Source organism: Pseudopipra pipra, chromosome 1, assembly GCF_036250125.1.
Source record: "Pseudopipra pipra isolate bDixPip1 chromosome 1, bDixPip1.hap1, whole genome shotgun sequence".
Taxonomy (NCBI): Eukaryota; Metazoa; Chordata; class Aves; order Passeriformes; family Pipridae; genus Pseudopipra; species Pseudopipra pipra.
The window spans coordinates 58,572,749-58,590,190 of record NC_087549.1 but is presented as its reverse complement, the minus strand read 5'-3'; the positions used below and the strand labels follow the sequence as shown (position 1 = coordinate 58,590,190).

The window sequence follows — 17,442 nt, the reverse complement described above, 5'->3', positions numbered from 1 at the left end:
TGCACAGTTTAAACTTTCAGATGAGAAAGGATCAGGATCCAGACCAGAAATCTACATGAAATAGAAACTGCAGTGAAATACTACATTATAAAAAGGAATAAATATGGTAAAATTATTTACAATTTTATGAGCATGTAGTCTCCTTTGTGATGTGATACCGGCTATCAATCTCCAGTGACTTCTTAAGGAAAAAAAGTGTTTTATTTCCCCACAAGATTCAGTATTAATAGAGCAATAACCTTAGAGGGGAACAATATTCTGTGCTTGTTGTCAAAAGAGCAAGAGAAAAGCTAATGGGTCCTGCTGTATTGTCACAGCTGAAACTTTATAAAGAATTGTGTTTGATAATTACGAGAAATTATCTTTGAGATAAGATCAGAGAATTTCAAAGTATTTAACTTCTGCTTTGATCTCAAGCAGAAATTAGTCAGTTGTTGTCTATTCATACAGGAAGCTGAGTGCTGACGGTTTTGTTCTATATGACAAATACAACTGCAGATATATGACCTTGATTTCCACAGTTCAGTTCAAGGGCTTTTGAGCAAATTAAACTGCAATTAAAGAGGACAAAACAAAGAAGTGTGGATCACTGCTCTCTGTCTAGTTATAGTGATTGATCTGAGTAATCACTAGCACTATTTCATTTTCACTGATTCAGTACGATTTCTGAAAGTGCAACACACAGGTATGCACACAAACAAGAAGGTGGCTTAGCTACTTGTCAACTTGTTTAAGCCAGTTGTCATGGGTTGAGGTGGCTGGGTTTTTTTGATAGCAAGGGGGGCTACATAGGGTGGCTTCAATTAGAAGCTGCTAGAAGTTTCCCCCCAGTGAAGCCAATGATAGCTGGCTACAGGAGGGACTTCCTGCTGCTAGCCAAGGGACAGCCAACAATTATGCCTCTGTGAGGCGTAATATTTACGAACGAGGTTGTTGCGCAGAAGAATTCGAGCCAGAGGAGAGCTGACTGAAGCTCCCAGGTGGCCCTGCTGCCTCCTCCACTGTGGGGGTGGGAGCGGCAGCAGCCCGGCCTGGGCCTCTTGGCACCCAGCCCGGAGCAGGCAGTGGTGCCCTGGCTGAGCTGCCTGTGCTGCTCTCGGCAGTGCTGGCCCAGCTGAGTAGTGGTCCCTGCGAAGGGGTGGCTGGGGTAGGGGCCGGGGTGTGCGGCCCCGTGGAGAGCGGCCCTGCAGCCCCCCAGGCCTGCCCCACGAGCAGCCCGTGCTGGAGCCTCTCCTGCCTGAGGAACCAAACAGCACCGACAGTGCCAAAGCCCCCAAGGTGAACTGTGAGGGGTGGGAGGAGGGTGGCCTGAGGGCTAGGCCAGGGCAGCAGAGTGGCCCCTGCCGGCAGGCACTGCCCTCCCTTCCTCACTGGGCCGAATCAAGCCAGGCCAGGGGCCGGGACTGGGGCGGCCTGTCGTGGTTCAGCTGAGCCCCACGCTGGAGCAGATGGATGCATGCAAGAAGGCCATTACCCATGGATGGAGCGGAGTCCTTCAAGAAACTTGGGGCCCATGGAGAGGAAAATCCACGCTGGAGCAGGTTATTCCCAGGTAGGACTCATGGCTCTGTGGGGGATCCACATCAGTACAGCTCACCCTATGAAGGACTGCATCCTATGAAGGATGCACCTTACCCTATGATGGACCATCGGGGTGTAGAGACGCCCCCTGCACCCCATGGAGAAGTGACCCTTGGAACAGTAGATATGGAAGAACTACTGCCTGAGGGGTGGACCCACGCTGGAGATGTCCATCAAGGACTGTTACCCATGGGAGGGACCCCACAGAACAGGGGAAGGACTCTGAGCTGTGCCCCGCCCCTGTAGCCCGTGGTGAGGACCGTGGTGGAGCAGACTGTCCCCCTGCAGCCCGTGGAAGAGTGACCTATGGGACAGCAGATTTGGAAGACCTGTTGCCCGAGGAGTGGACTTGTCCCTCTGCACTGCTGCAGGGGGAGGAGGGAGAACATTGAAAGAAGGAGGGGTGGGTAGAAAGTGTGTTTGTGTTTTATTTCTCACTCTTTAGATCTTATCCTGTTAGTAATAAATTTTAGTATTAACCCCACGTTGAGTCTGTTTTGCCTGTGTGACCTCTCCCAGCCCAGAGCGACTTTAGTGGGTGCCTAGAATCCGGCCAAAGTCAACTCATGACACCAGTGGTTATCAAAGGACTTGTTCAAATATAATGAAGAAATAAATCTCATTAGTTACAACAGACAAACAGATATACACACAGGGATAACTAAGAGAGAAATGGTTTTGTCAGAGGATTTAGGGAGGAAAACAAAACCCCACAACTAAATTTATTTATTATTTCATAGTGTTACTATCAATATTTTGATGGTTATGTCCAGTAGAGTAATGGGCTCCTAAATTCCTTGTTTGGCTAGACTCAGACAATAAACTCATCAAGATTTTTCCTGTGAAAGACTTTTAGAGAGCCAAAAGGTATACACTGTAAATAACAGATTTCCAGTTATTCTGCACTCTGGTATGCCTGAGGCTCTTCTGCTTCTGACATCAACGAGTTTAATAACCCATTGACCATTTTATTATAGCCTTCATCCAGAAATCTTTCCTGGCTGCTAGCATGCAAGCCTGTTTCCAAAGTGACTCAGAAATGTCTCGGAAACAAGTAATAAAGGCTTCACTGTGTTTGAGATATTTGCTTGCAAAACTGGTATCTGCTGGGAAAACCTGCTCTGTTAAGAGTGAGATATTCATCAATTTCAATACACAAATCAAGTCAATTTCCAGGCAAATAAATTTTCAATCAAACCAAATTTTTTTTCAGTTTTGAGTTTCACTTACACCTTGGCAGTCCCTCCCTGAACGAAACCAACTTTCACCATGAGTTGGTAGTTAAATTGTGAACTAAATCAAGAAGAAAAATTAAAATATAAAGCCAGATCAGTTCCTACATCTGATTCAATGTAACACAAAGGCAGAAATGAGTTGCTAGACTGAAGAAAAGCAAAGCTTCTTCTTTTAGAGACAGTGATATCTTATGCTGTCTAATGTTTTAATGAAATTAATTCTTTTTGCTTCTCTCTGGCAAATTTTCCTGCTTTTTTTGTTACACTCCAAACAATCACTTCAAACTGCACGGCTCTTCAAAGCCGTCTACTTGCTACAACAGGGCACTATTTAGCTCAACTTTTTCAGTGACAAAGGTATGCCTGCCCTGTCTACTTATCACGAAAGACCAGAATATTTTCTCATGCGTTAGAAAGTTGAAAACAATATCACTGCTAAAAGAATCTGATTATGAAACAAGAGCAAGGCATACGTAAAGTAGAAGGAGAGAAAAGACGCACTGGGAAGAATGAAACTCAGAGGGTTTTAGCATAGTTCAAATCTTAGAAGCAGAAATCAGATTCAGTTAAATCACCTAAAGTTGGCATTTTAATATTAAAAGGTGTAGGGTTTTTAAAATCAAATTTTGAAATTTTGGGGGAAATGAAATTTTGACCCAGTAGTCACAGAATATCTAAGTGAAACACCAGGATGACATGCCTCAATCCTTGCATGTCACTTGATAAACCTAAGATATGACAGGTCAGTAACTTACTGTGGCTATTGGTTGATAAAAACCATGCAGGATGTCCTGGATCACTATCAAGTGAAACAATTACAGGATCTCCAAATATGCTTTCTATACTTAAATAGCCTATACTTAAACACCTTTTGGATCTTTTTTTTTTGATAGTTCATGTAACTGTGCAATCATGAGCATTTTATTTCAAATTTTGGAATATATAACCTTAATTTAATTTAGTTTTTACTTCACTGAATGCAAATGTATCCAACACAATAAGAGCTAGACAAACTGCATTGTGTATTCAGGGTTTTCACAGCTTTTAAAGACCTTTGCAAAACCAGTTTTAAAATGTTTTCTTGTCTTTCTCAGTGAATGACTCTACTATTTTGTAGGGCAGCAGTCAAAGATGGCTTTGTAAGGAAAACTTCTAACATGTGAAGGAAACTTTAAATACTATTATGCAGATCATTTAGGAGCCACTCATATTTGAAACAGTGGTGAAATCAATTAAAATGAATATGTTAAAATATTTTCAAAGGTCACAGCGCCCTAAAGAAGAGTGCTGGAATTTTTTTATTTTGAACAGTTTTTGATGCCTTAAAATGAGACAGAGATAAAATTACTGAGACAAAGGTTTTTCACTGATAGTTGCCATTTTAGATTTCAAAATCCAAAGTTTAGATCTTTAAACTCTTCTCACAATTGCAGAGGTTCCAGCGTATCTAAAGTACAAAATTTTAATGCCAAAAGGACCCTTACAAGTCAGTATTTCTGAAATATGTCATATTTCCATCGGACAAAATTTGATCATTGTTTGATGCTATGTTTACACTGAGGGTCCTGTGACATTCACAATTTGGCAATTTAGATGTGTTTCTTGGTTCAAAAGGCAGTACCAGCAGCACCTCTCTAGCCAAAATTTGAGACAATGCATGCTTTTCTTACAGTCTACAATCTGCCTGGAGAACTCACCTGGAACATATGAGACCCAAGACTTCTCTTGTCGTCTTCTGCACTTCCCTTCTTTTCCCTACATTTCCTCCCCATTACCATCTTCCATGCCCTTCTGTTTTCTATATTCTGATTTTAAAATTAATTGTGGGTCATTCGTGGCTGACTGAAATCATAAAAACTCATTCCTCTTATGATGATAGTCTTTAAGTGTTGCACTCCATCATTTTGGAGCAAAGCAAGATTTTGGCCTTATTAAGAATGTCTATGGTAGTTATATGCAACTACCATAGGACCAATTTATCATAGTGTACCCTAAAAATTACATTTTTCATTGCCCAGTACAGCCAGGCTGACATTTGATTGAAGGCAGTAGGTAGTTCCTTTAAACATTGAATTACCTCTTTGTGTAGTGTTAGCAGATGACACAAACCTAAGTCCTGTTTCAGACTTAGGCTTACCCCACTTCAGCACCATGAAATCACTTTTGTTATATCTCATGAAGGGCTTTGCAGATTCAAACTGATGATCATAGCGAGAGCTAAAAACTTTATAACTTTGATGAAATCTACTACACATGTGATGAGAGGTTGCATTTAAAATATTAATTTATACAGAATGAATGACAAATCCTCTTCCCTTTTTTCATTGAGTTTGAATGGCCATTAACTATTTTAAGGATTTGGATCATTGCTCGTATTTAACTAACTCTTTGTATAATGAAATAGGTGAATCTTTTTATTTTCACTGAGGCCTTTTGTTATTCTTGAATAGTAAAGCAAGGACTTTTTTTGCAGACAGCTATCTTGTTACTTGCTCTTGTTGAATTATAACTTTTTGTTTTACCTTGTATACCAAGGTATACAAGTGAAGTGATGCCATTTATGGTGTGAATACTAGCTCTTACATAATTTAAAGCCTCAAGGCCACTACATATTTTGTCTAAAAAATAAGGAGTCCATTCTCCTTCCATCTCCTCACTAATACCCAGGTCCTATCAGTTTCCCCTGAGAAGAAAGCAAGCACCAGCTTTTACGTGTATTTTGCAAAAAGCATTTTGAATCATGCACAATCCTTATGTGTTCCACTAACACTTGGAACAGACAATTTAGTCATCATGAAAGGCTTTTGAAGTGTTAATGACTAACATCTCTTTTCATCTTCTCTATAATTTCAGTCTCATCTGAAACGTGTAGTTAACAGGAGCAAAGAGTATCCTTAAACCCACCTTGTCATATTCTTTTCAACTCTCACTGAACCAAGAGTTCCCACGTCAATTCAAAACATCTTTTTCTATTCTATGTGCCTTTTTTTCCTTACTACTTCACAATTGCAAGTACAGCAATTTAGAAGTTGGCCTAGAGTTTGCATATGGAGAGACAATGTTAGACAATGACTTGTAGTTAAGTAATTTTTCCTCTTGACAGTGGTCTGTGTCTACCTATGTCTAAAAGCAGTTTCCCGGTGCAAAAGGAAACCAGACTTTCTGAGGTCAGTGACAAACTCTCTATTTATGAACACACACAGACACAAATAAATGGATAGTAAACAGAAACCTTAGATTGAAAGAATAATTACAAATTTATCATCAATTATAAAAGAATATTAATTTTATGAGAAGTTAAACAATTTACCTTGAAAATCTATTGTATGATCATTAATTGGAAAGAAAGGTAAATAGCAAAAATATGTTTTTCCTACTATTCCAGTATAGGCAAGATTTTAATCAAGCTATGCACTTTTATCATTTCATTTGTCATAGTATATGTGTACTGCAGTCCTAAAGGAGCTACCAGGGATCTGCTGTGTAACATAACAGTAATTGTTTGAGGTTAAGAAATCTCTTGATCAAATTATCAAGATGACAGGAAGGATTGCAAAGGTTGAATAATTTTAATATTCTAGAAAAGTAGTAAGAGCAACCTGAGGGAATAAATCAAGAAGAACCCATTAATTGTTAATGGGATCTTAGCAATCTTAAAAAAGATAATGGCTATATTTTAAAACATATTTTTCTAATCACTTTTTATATTTATGTTTTGCTTTTTCTAAAGCTTCCAGATTTCTTTTGCATCTGATTAAAAAAAAAAATCTCTCATATCCCATATACATGCCACAGCTCTAGCAAAGTGCTATTGCAGTTCATCTAAGAATAGAAAAATATGAAAGAGGAAAAAATATATATTAAAAAGAGAACACTTTAATGACAGATGTTATGGAGAACTTATACTGTGTATCATGGATTATCCTACCAAAAAAATCTTTCTTTGTCATGTGTGACAAAATCTGAAAAGATAATAATCAAAGTATTATTGGGAAAAAACAAATATAAACAAACATTGTTTTTGTAAATACAAACCAGAGTTATTTAAATTTTAGTTTGACTTGCCTTTAATAATCAAGGCAAAGTTTACACTCATTCCCAAAGGCCTGAAGAGAAATAAGATCAGCAACAGTCGAAACATTGTCTGCCAATTTGTCTCTTTGTTAGATATATATTTATTGGTTTTATAAATCCCTTTTCTGAAATCAGATTATGACAAGATATAGCGAGATCTTTTCAGCCAAAGGCTACCACTTCATGCTGAAATAAGCCTAATAATCTAAAACAAAGAAGATGTAGAATCCTTGAGACAGACTTCTCACTTACTGTCGGTAAGAACTGAGCCACTACATTAGTCATGGAGAGAGAAGGATTTTTAGATGGCAAAACAACTATGCAGTAGTTCACGAACAGCAGAAGTTAAAGGAGTTCTGATGTATTTTTCACCTTACCTTGTACAATGTAATGAAATGATTTTTCCAATTACTGCAATGCAGCTGGAAATAGGATACTGAATTTTTACTGACTGAAAATCTGCCGAAACAAAATGCATTGAAAATGCAGTAGAACTAAGCAATAAATCCAATGTATATTTGGGTAATTGAACTTTGAATGTTCATGGCAGATGATTTCTCTGGATATTAGAAACCTATGTCACATAGCACTGAGACAATTTTTCTCATTCCTCTTTCCAATCAAGAAATTTCTGTCTGCCTATAATTTAAGGAATTGACATGTCTGATTTGCCTGTTACTCATGCTCTCTGGAGAACCTTAACGTACGGTTTATTCTTTCTGTAATGTTTGATGGTTTATCACTCATTTTCAGGTGGCCTATTTACATGGATTTGTTAATGGGAAGGTACTAGTTCTGCTTTTCTAAAACGATTTAGAGATGAGTTGGGTATCCCTAAATGGAAGACAGTAAGGTCACAAAAGGATTTGTAACTTTGAGAAAAAGGTTATTATGCTTAAAATATGTAGGTTGTAAAAATTAGGATAATGAGGTGAAGAAAAACTTTTCTGTTAGTGCATTTTTGTATATTTTTCATTCACATAAACACTTCTTTCATTCACATCTCTTTACCTGTAATGTCAAGACCTGTTGGTAAATTCAGAAATCTGCTTTGTCTCTGAAAAATTACTGGACATTGTCTTGGACATAATCCCCATTCATTCTTCCAGACTTTCATTGGACAAAGAAAGTGAGACGGCTCAATAATTTATATTAGTGCCTAAACACAAATACCTGCGTAACCTCGTAGCTTTCTGAAACGAGCAAAACTGCCATAAAATTTTAAATTATTTTTGTGGATGTATTTCTTTAATAGGGTAAGCATCTACACTTACCTTGAATTAACACTGATTTTCCCTTAAGGCTGCAATTATCCAGCTGGTAAACACTGAATGGTCTCCTTAGTTATTCCTGAGCTTAAATGTATAGAGATTCATCCAAAGCGTGTCTAGAAGAGAAACATGAAGTTGTTTTTTGAATATCAGGGAAAAGATAACTCTTAATACTTCCACCTGTCATTCTCAATGTGTTTCAAAATAGAGCTGCCTACAAGAGTAATAATTCATATATGAGTGAAATGCAAATTATGGTGCACAGAGTAACTAACACAGGCTGGGGGTGTTGATACTGTGTGGTAGCTTGAGCTCCTGCAGGGAATTTTTGAGTTCAAGTTTGCTGTGCTATCATCTGCACATGCAGAACACTTTCCTAGTCATAAGCACATATGATCATAAATGTTTCAGAAAGTATTTCGAGAATATGAATAGAATTAGACTATGTAACTGTGTCTTGGATCCTAACAAATCTCATTACGTACTTTTACAATTCAGTGTACTAATTATCTAAAATGCAAATGAATGGATGTATAATGCCCTTTTGACAGTAAATCTGATCAGACTTGTTTCTCTATGAACTATTAAACCATATGACAGAGAACTCTCACTTTAATGCATCTGAAAGAAAAAAAGTTGTGTCAGGAAACATATACTGGCTGTAACTTTTGGAGGTCTTCTGAAAGTGTTTTGATAAAAATAGATCACAGTAGAGACTGAGACAAAAATGTGCTCAGAAATAAGTAACTCTGACCTCATCTTATGTCAGAACATTTTTGTTGTATTGCATTGTTTCCCCGTGTTGGTGAGGATGTTATCACAGGCTAATTGCTCAAGGTCATGACCTGCAGATATAAGATATTTTGAGTGAGATTTTTTCAGTGGAGACAAAAAAACTGTTTTGAATCTTATCATCCAAGTGAATACCCTAACCTCTATACTTAAAAGCACACACGTAAAGTGATCAAAGGTTTCTATTTTATTTTGAATCAGGAAATGGAAATAAATCGTAACAAGAATCCAATTATTATCTTCTGCTGTTCTATTTACAGATCGTGTAGCTTAAGGCAATGATCTATATCAGCTTTAGAGAGGATTACAGCAGTCACTTGGTACTTCACAAGACACCAGAAATTCGAGTGGTTGCTTATTTTCAACTTGTAACAAGAAAAGGGCCAAGGACCTGATATTAATATCAATTTATCATTCATATCACCATTACTAGGCTGCCTTTAACAACATTCTAATTGGCATTTACCCATGAACTGGTACTTGAATAGCTTGTATATTGAATCCCTGATAAATAAATCATTATCAAAGCTTTTGTATACCCCAATATGTGACTATACTATTAGCAACGTCTGTTTTCCTGCATGAGCTTTTTTCAGTATATTCAGAACTGTCTTATTATTCTTGACGCCACCAGCATTTGACACCATGTGAAAAATTCCAGAATGAGTGTATGCCTGTATAACTGCTAAATGAAATCTTGTCTGACTTTTCGTTACCTTCTGAAACAGCTATATTCTCTTTTTGCTGTGACTATCCTGTAAAAATGGTGGAATATCTGCTCAGGGCTATTTCTTCACAGAGTATTTTTACAGTATGGAATACCCTGGTGATTTTGAAACACTAACGTTATGTTAATATATCTGACAATGTAAGACACTCTTATGACCACATGAACACTAGTCAAAAACCTACATATATCTTATAATCTCATTTTTCAAACTACTAAAGATTGCAGAGATAAATTGCCACACACTGCTTGCCCCAAGGACATTCAACTGTAGGTGTCAAAGCAAAGAAGACTAATTAGTCACCTTTCACAACCTCGAGGTCAGAGGAACAGGTTTTTGTAGCTTCCATAAAGTGATCATCTACATTTTATTATGATCAAACTGTCCCTCTCCATTTTCCCCACCCTGTATCATTGGTATGGGCAGCCATGAGGAAAAGAGAGGAATAGACTGTGATAGGTAAGTTGTATTTTTCAAAGAGCTTTGGCCATCATCAAATCTTTTTATAATAACTTATTTTCTTCACGGAGTCAATTGATCACGAAGTCATCTTGCCTATATTTTGGTAAGTGGGTAGTCTGCAATTTAAGTCTGTAATTTAAATCTCTTTATCTTCACAGGTATCATCATGTGGTTTGCATCTTTTTGATGCATCTCAGGATTCTGCAACTTTAAATATTAAGACCATCTTGTACTTCTATGTCTTTAATGTGCACGTGTGGTAGATGATTGTCCATGCTCATTCAAACTTTTCTCTTATGATGTCTTTAAATACTTTAATGCTATATTAATGCTGAAGATAAGATCTTCATAATTTCTAATGCAGTGAGATGGTTGTTCATTAATAGCTGTTTAGAATTTCACTAAGTGTAATCCAGTCAAAATTGTTTTGTGTAAAGTATTCTGTAACAGTCAAATTTTGCACTATTCATTATTTATCTAACCACAACTTTTTCATAATTTAATAAATTAAAAAAATCTCACTGTACTCCTGTAATTGATGACACACAGCTACAATGCAGATGTATATATCCTTTTTTAAAACGTGTTTATTTTACCTGTGAAAACATGATAAATCTTCAAGCTGGGACATGTGATCCAAATCAGATGGTTCACATCCACATTATGCCTTGAGAAGGGCAGATGGAATAGGTATGTTAGATTTTCAAGAGAGAATGGGCTTCCTTTTGCGCTGTAGGAGAATGAAAGCACAGTTGTGATAGACGCTCTAAAAAGAGTTCTGGTTACTCTGGAATATGGCCAAACCTTATTAATGCAGTTCTTAAAAATGTCCAGTTCATAATGAAGCAAACATTTCCCTTTAATCTACGACATCTGTAAGGCACATAATAAAATAATCTTACGAGCTGGCATGATTTTTTTTTCTTTCCATTATGTTCTCTCTTCATTTAGTCAGTCATAAGATAATAGAACATTTGCTCTCCCCCAAACTGCAGTGTCCAAACACAAAGTTGTTTAAAAGAAGAATCTAGTAAGTCTGTAATTAAACACAGGGTAAAATATGAATATCAGTTATGGGTCCATGATAAATCAAGAAAATAAAGGAAATTCTGACTGTGATTAAGAATGAGAGACTGGCTTGAAAACAAGAATTTAAATAGCTTTTTTTTTTTTTCCCAATGTGTAAGTAAGAGTATTGCACTGTATGTTGTGGTGATAGCAAGATTTTGGGGTTATCATTCAATGCACTCAAAATACATGTAAATTCAGAGTACACTGAGGACAAAGTAGCAGCAAAACTTATGAATTATTTAAATTTCTTTTTTTTTTTTTTTACCTTGAGTCATACAAAGCAAGTGAATTTCATTCTTTCTCTTTTAAATATGGTGCTTTAATGTGGCATTATGATAAAAATATAAAAATGAAACAAGATCTATTTTACATGTGATTATGGAACAGAGAAAAGATTTGACTCAAAGTGCAGCTTTTATTAAAGCCAAGCTGCTATTTTTTCTGTAAAGTTCTGTGAAATGAGCTTTAGTCTGTTGGTTATTTTGGGATTTGTTTGATTTGCTAAAGTTTCCATGCACTCTTCACAGCAGACCTCAATTGTTGAATTAACAGTTCAACCCCTATATTGATTAAATTTAAGCTGAGATTTTGCCTCTGGGAATGAATCAGATAAAACAACAGAGTATATATTTCAAGCACTAAAGCTGTGTAACCACTACAGGTTTTTACTCAAATCCTAGAATAAGCGCCGTCTGTGGGATGTTACTGGTGTCCCAAAAGTGAGTCTGGAAGTCAGGATTTCCAGACTCTGTAGCTACTCAGTATTAAAGCATGGGCTCCAGATATCCCAGGAAGGGTGTTTGGCCAAGAGAGAATCTTCCTGCTCACCCTGGAGTGGGAAGAAAGTGAAAATTCCAAACTCTTATGGTCATTCAAGGACACTTAGGAAGACAAAGAGCCCTTGGGACTTCCAAGCATCTCAGGGAGCCTCAAATATTTTAAGAACTCTGTAGTCACCAATGTAGAAGAAGATTTCTTGTCAAGACTCCTTCAATGCTTGAGAATCTGAGTATTTCAAGTCCTTGTGACCTGCGTTAGAGTACACAGGGGAAAAAAAATCTGTCAGGTCTTTTGTATTGGTTAATGTAACTAAGTGCCTGACAGAGAAAGAGATAGTTTGAAAGAGCCAGCATCACCCAATGAAAGTCCAGTAAATGCCAGTACTTGACCAGCTATTCATGTACCTTGACCAAGTCCAGGTAAAAATTTCCTTCTTTTAAGACTTATACAGGTTGCATGCAAATAATATTTTACATGCCTTTTTTTTTTTTTTTGAAATAGAGGCTGAAAAGCATGCTAATTACAAAATTTAAAACAATTATGCTTTGCATAAAACTAAATCTTGTTCAATGTCCTGTCCCTCACAATCATTAAGAGCACCTGCTTAAAGAAAAAAAAAGAAATAGGAGTCTTATACTCCAGATCTCCCAGTTCACCCATTTCATGTCACTAATAATTCTTTGGGTCTTCCATCTTATCTTCTGTCAGTAATCTCTCTCCAAACCTATAGAAGCTACTCAGTTTGTCTCAACACACTTCCTATATTTTGATCCATATTTTTTTTATTTTAATGTAAGTTTTTTTTGAGATAGAATGAACAGGACTACAGGCAGCATGTAAGAATGTGCATTCTAACCAAGTTCCTATTTATTTTTTTTCTGTTCCTGATGGTGGCTAACATTCATTTTGTCTTTTTGACAGCTGAAAATTCTATCTGATAATTTCAAGGAGCTACCTACAAAAGCTTCAAGAGCTCTTTCATTTATCATAATAAAGCAGAGTCTTTTATTGTGGGTATGTCACTGGGTGATTTTTTAAAAATTAATTACCTTGTGTTATTTCATTTGAGTTAATCTGCCACTTTATCTTTCAGTTTCTAGAGGCTTCATTCAAATATTATAAGGTCCTTCTGTAATACTGCACAATCAGCTTTGACCTTTCTGCATGATTTTGTATTCTTAAAAAGCTATATCACATCATTTTCAGATTTATTTGTGAACATATTTAACAACAGAGATCCAAAAAGGTCCCTCTGAGAAGTCCCTATAGTTGTGAAAACTGACCATTAATTCCATGTTTTGTTTCTTACCATGGGCAAATCTTGCCTAGCATTTCTGACATCTTAGTTTATCTAGGAACCTTTGCGCGGAATATACTGAAAAGGCAAGAATATTAACCAAATTGCCTTTTATTTTCTCACGAGTTTATTACTGTCTTGGAGGACTCTGGTGGATGTATCAGACGTGTCTTTCCTCTACAAAAGCAGTATTTATCCTCAGGTCGACTCTTGTTTCTACGATTTTGCCCACTGTTGATCTCTGACTGATCTATAGTTATCCAGTTCATTATCCAGCTTTCTTTCACAAGCTGCCATTTCTATATTCACTACTTGTGCTCCTAACACCAACTCCAGTTTAACCAGTACTTTGAACTCGCCCATAAAAATAGTTCCAGAGAGGGAAAATCCTCACCTCCTTTGTAAGGAAAACCAATAAATAGAATTTATCTTATTTTTCTGGTTAAACTTTGGGTTTCTCACATATTCTATATATTTTCTGTATCTGCTTTATATATCTGACTTGTCAGGTTTTCATTAAACTATGAAGCAATGGAATCTAAATGAACACTTTTTGACTACCTCATGTAGTTCTGATTTTGAAAATAGTATGAAATCCAACACCAATCCTATTAAAATTTTGATCTTGTCACTCAGAATGTGAATGTGGCTTGTGGTGGATTTTTTTGAAAATACAACATTTCATTAAATGGAATGAGTGATATGTTGATTCGGTTCAGACCTACTGTGGAAATTAAATCTGTTCAATAAGACTTTTAAAATTGAGATGATTTATTTTCAAAGGGCAAAGACAACTTAGTGATGAATTTAGGTCATTTTCTTAAAGTGCATTTCAAAGACCAGTTAAGGACAGTATACATTTTGTAACAGATATACAAAAAAATCAACACACTATAACTCTGAGAGCATTATTAAATTAACTTTTGAATTATTTCGGAAATGTTCTCACCTGTAATTTTTCTTTTTCTGTATGGCAGGTGAGTTTCTGAATATTTTGAAAGTGAACTTGTATGATTTCTGATGACTACTACTTCACTATTTTCGCAAATGCCATCATCTGGTTGTTCCCGAGATTTATTAGAAAACTTCTTAGAAAACTTGAGAAGTATCTGGGAATTTTTCAGATTTCCAGCAAGCATGCTATGGTTATAGGTCCTTGTGCTAGACTGTACCTTAATATTATATGCTGCGCTTAAAGCATAAAGACCTCTGTGCTTACTTTGCAATTTATTCTTTTTCTTGCTTATTAAAGCTTTATGCAGAAGTGGGTAATGAGAGCCAAGTCCTGACTAGAAGCAGCAACCAAACCAGGCAAGGTGAGCAATAGTGAGGAACATTGTCTCGTGCTGCACTAGGCAGCCAAGAGGAAAATGAAAAATGAATACTTGGCAACCCAAATGCCTCAGGTATGTGTTGACATATTATATCTTATACCACAAGCACCATAAGTACTGTTACTTAATTAAAATGCTTTCTGTAAACCACTGAGAAAACACCCAAAGTATCCCATATATAGAAGCTTGCATAGACAATAGTTTGGTAAACTGTTCCTCTGTAGGTAATTTGGAGGGAGGAACTCTGAATGTTAAACATGCAGCTTATGTTTTGGGATATCTCTCCTTTTGTACTCTTCTTTTGTGATCTCTGAGCCAAATAATAGACTGATCATAATGTTAAAATGAAAAATCTAGTTCCCTTAGTGAAGGAGTAAGCTTCAACTGAGCAGCATCACTTCACCCTGAGCAGTGTAAGCTCAAAGTCTGATGTTGCTTAAACACACTCAGCTGACTCATGTCGTTTTGTCAGTATATGATGGATTTGGATTTGCACCCAGAAAGAATCAGGTTGAATATTAGTAATAATAGGGTTACTGAAGCATGGAAAGAATTTGCCCACTGAGACTGTATTGTCTCCTTCACTAGCGAATTTAAGGACTGGCTATATAAACATGCATCGGGAATGAAAAAGATATAGTCCATCTTATCTTGTGCCAGAGAACTCAGTGACCTCTTAAAGCCCCTCTCAGCTTTATTTTCCTATGATTCTGTGAAGATTTTAAAATAAATACAATAAAAGCTTTGAGATGCTCACAGACTGCAGTAAAGGAGCCATATAATGTTTTGAATAGATTACATCAATGCTGTCTTCCTGGGATTTTTGCTCGGTAAGCAACTTTGAACTACAGCTTTTCTCAACACTTATGCTACTGAATCCTTCAATTTATTTCTATTGAAGCTTTTATTCTTAGATTCATATAAAGAAATTAGGCACCTGAACAGAAAGGAACACATTCTGATCATTAGGAATGGAGTAATATAAATGCTAAGAAATGTAAATACCTTTATAAAGAATGTTTCTCTGATATATACCATTTCTTATTTGACCTTTGGAAACCTTTTTCAATTCTGACTGCTGTGCAGTCATACGTACATGCAAATCCCAGAGAGTTTTAGGAGTATTTTCTGGTTTTCAAGCCTTTCAATACTGCCAATGGAAAAAGAAAAGTTTTCTGTGGTAAAAGCTTCATTTTGGTGTAAATTTTAGAGATGAAATCAAATGATAGTATTAATTGCTGCAATGTAATTTAGTTATGGCAATATGCAAGAAATTGAAAATTACCATAAAAAGTACCTGAAAACATAAATATAACAAAAATTTAGAATTTAGGTATGCTATGTGTGAGTTTATTTTATATCCTAATAATATGTCTAATTTGTGTAACAATAATATAAAAATTTATCACAATCAATTTTTTTCTTGAAAGATTTTTTTTCCCACAAGAGCAAAGCAATAGCACCATCTAGAAGAAGCACACTTTCAGTTATGTATTAGTCTTTTCATATCTCTATTTTCTTCCTCCTTTCTTTCTACTGGCTGGAAGATAGACCTAATGTGCTTCTGTCTCCTAATTTGGTCAAATTTGCATGCACTTTTAATACTTTTATTAATAGCATGAAGTATCAAATATTTAAGTTAGAATGATATTCTTCCATTTAAAGTAAGGTGTCTACAAAGCTTTTCAGTGAAAAAAATTCACAGAGGATTAGTTCTTTACATCTGACTGAGAAATGGCTCAGCCATTCTTGACATTTTTACAAAGAGTGAAGATAGAATCAGTTATTCGGCAGAAAAAACCCTACACATGTAGTTAAAGCCTAGATAAGTATAAGAAACTGCGAATGGACCCTAAAATAAAAAAATACTGTAAAACTTGAGATAAGCCTTAATACTTGATACACATTTGTGCTCATATTGGTAGTACTGGGCCAATATTAACATCTCACGTGACAGTAGTGTAGCTCGCAAAAAAACGTTGTCTCATATAATACTATGATAATACTGATAAAATTTTCTTGTGTTAAAAAGATGGTGACATAAAATTTTATCTGTAGGCAAAGAACAGTTAGTCAAGTATGCAGTACATCAAAAGCGAGTTTCACTGATCCTGAATCAGTGAATGGACAACTCAATGCATGGTTAAATTCATTCTCTGAGCAAAGAATAAATGATTGAACATCACTCTCTGGGTATCTCTGCTGGTAATGGAAATTTAGAAGCCAAATTCAATAACACTCTTGCAATGGATATTTATGCTTTACATTTGGAGTTTCAGTCTCTAATTCTGCAGCTGATCCTTCCTGACACCTGAGATGAAGAAGCCTCACGGACTCTCCAACACAGTTTTTTTGTTGCACCACTTAGTGTGACTAATACAATTTGAGTATTTGACTAACACTGAGTGCTTGATATCTCTTTGTTTCGAGTATGCAGTGGAATGCTTTGTGGTTTTTCTAGCTTGTAAACATATTATCTTATATTTTGGAAGGGCTGGGATTTTTTCAGTGCAGCAGTTTGATGGCAAAGGGTTGTTTGTTTGATTATTTTGTTTCGTGGCTTGTTTTTTTTTTAAAATTAATATAGAATGAGTTGTTGAATTGAAACTTACTGTGCCAATGCACTAGTTTTGTGTAAACATCTTTTGGGAAAAGTTTCTTATGTCCAGCATTAGATTTTCCAGGAAAATTAAATTCATAAAAGCCCATAGGCAACCTCTTGATAATTACTTAGGATGCAGCACCTCTAGTTTAAGTCTGCAGTCTAAATCAGGAAAAAAAAATACTTGAACGGGGAATTCTCAGATTTCAGATGCA

The 17,442-nt window shown here is 36.2% G+C and overlaps 1 long non-coding RNA gene across 1 annotated transcript; it reads left to right on the top strand.

The window, feature by feature from the left end:
- Positions 1 to 752: 752 nt before the first annotated feature.
- LOC135415746 (uncharacterized) lies at positions 753 to 16,334 on the top strand. Its single transcript, XR_010431260.1, has 3 exons — positions 753 to 1,552; positions 5,920 to 5,983; positions 14,544 to 16,334. It is a non-coding gene; the product is annotated as an uncharacterized LOC135415746 (long non-coding RNA).
- The last annotated feature ends 1,108 nt before the right edge of the window (positions 16,335 to 17,442 follow it).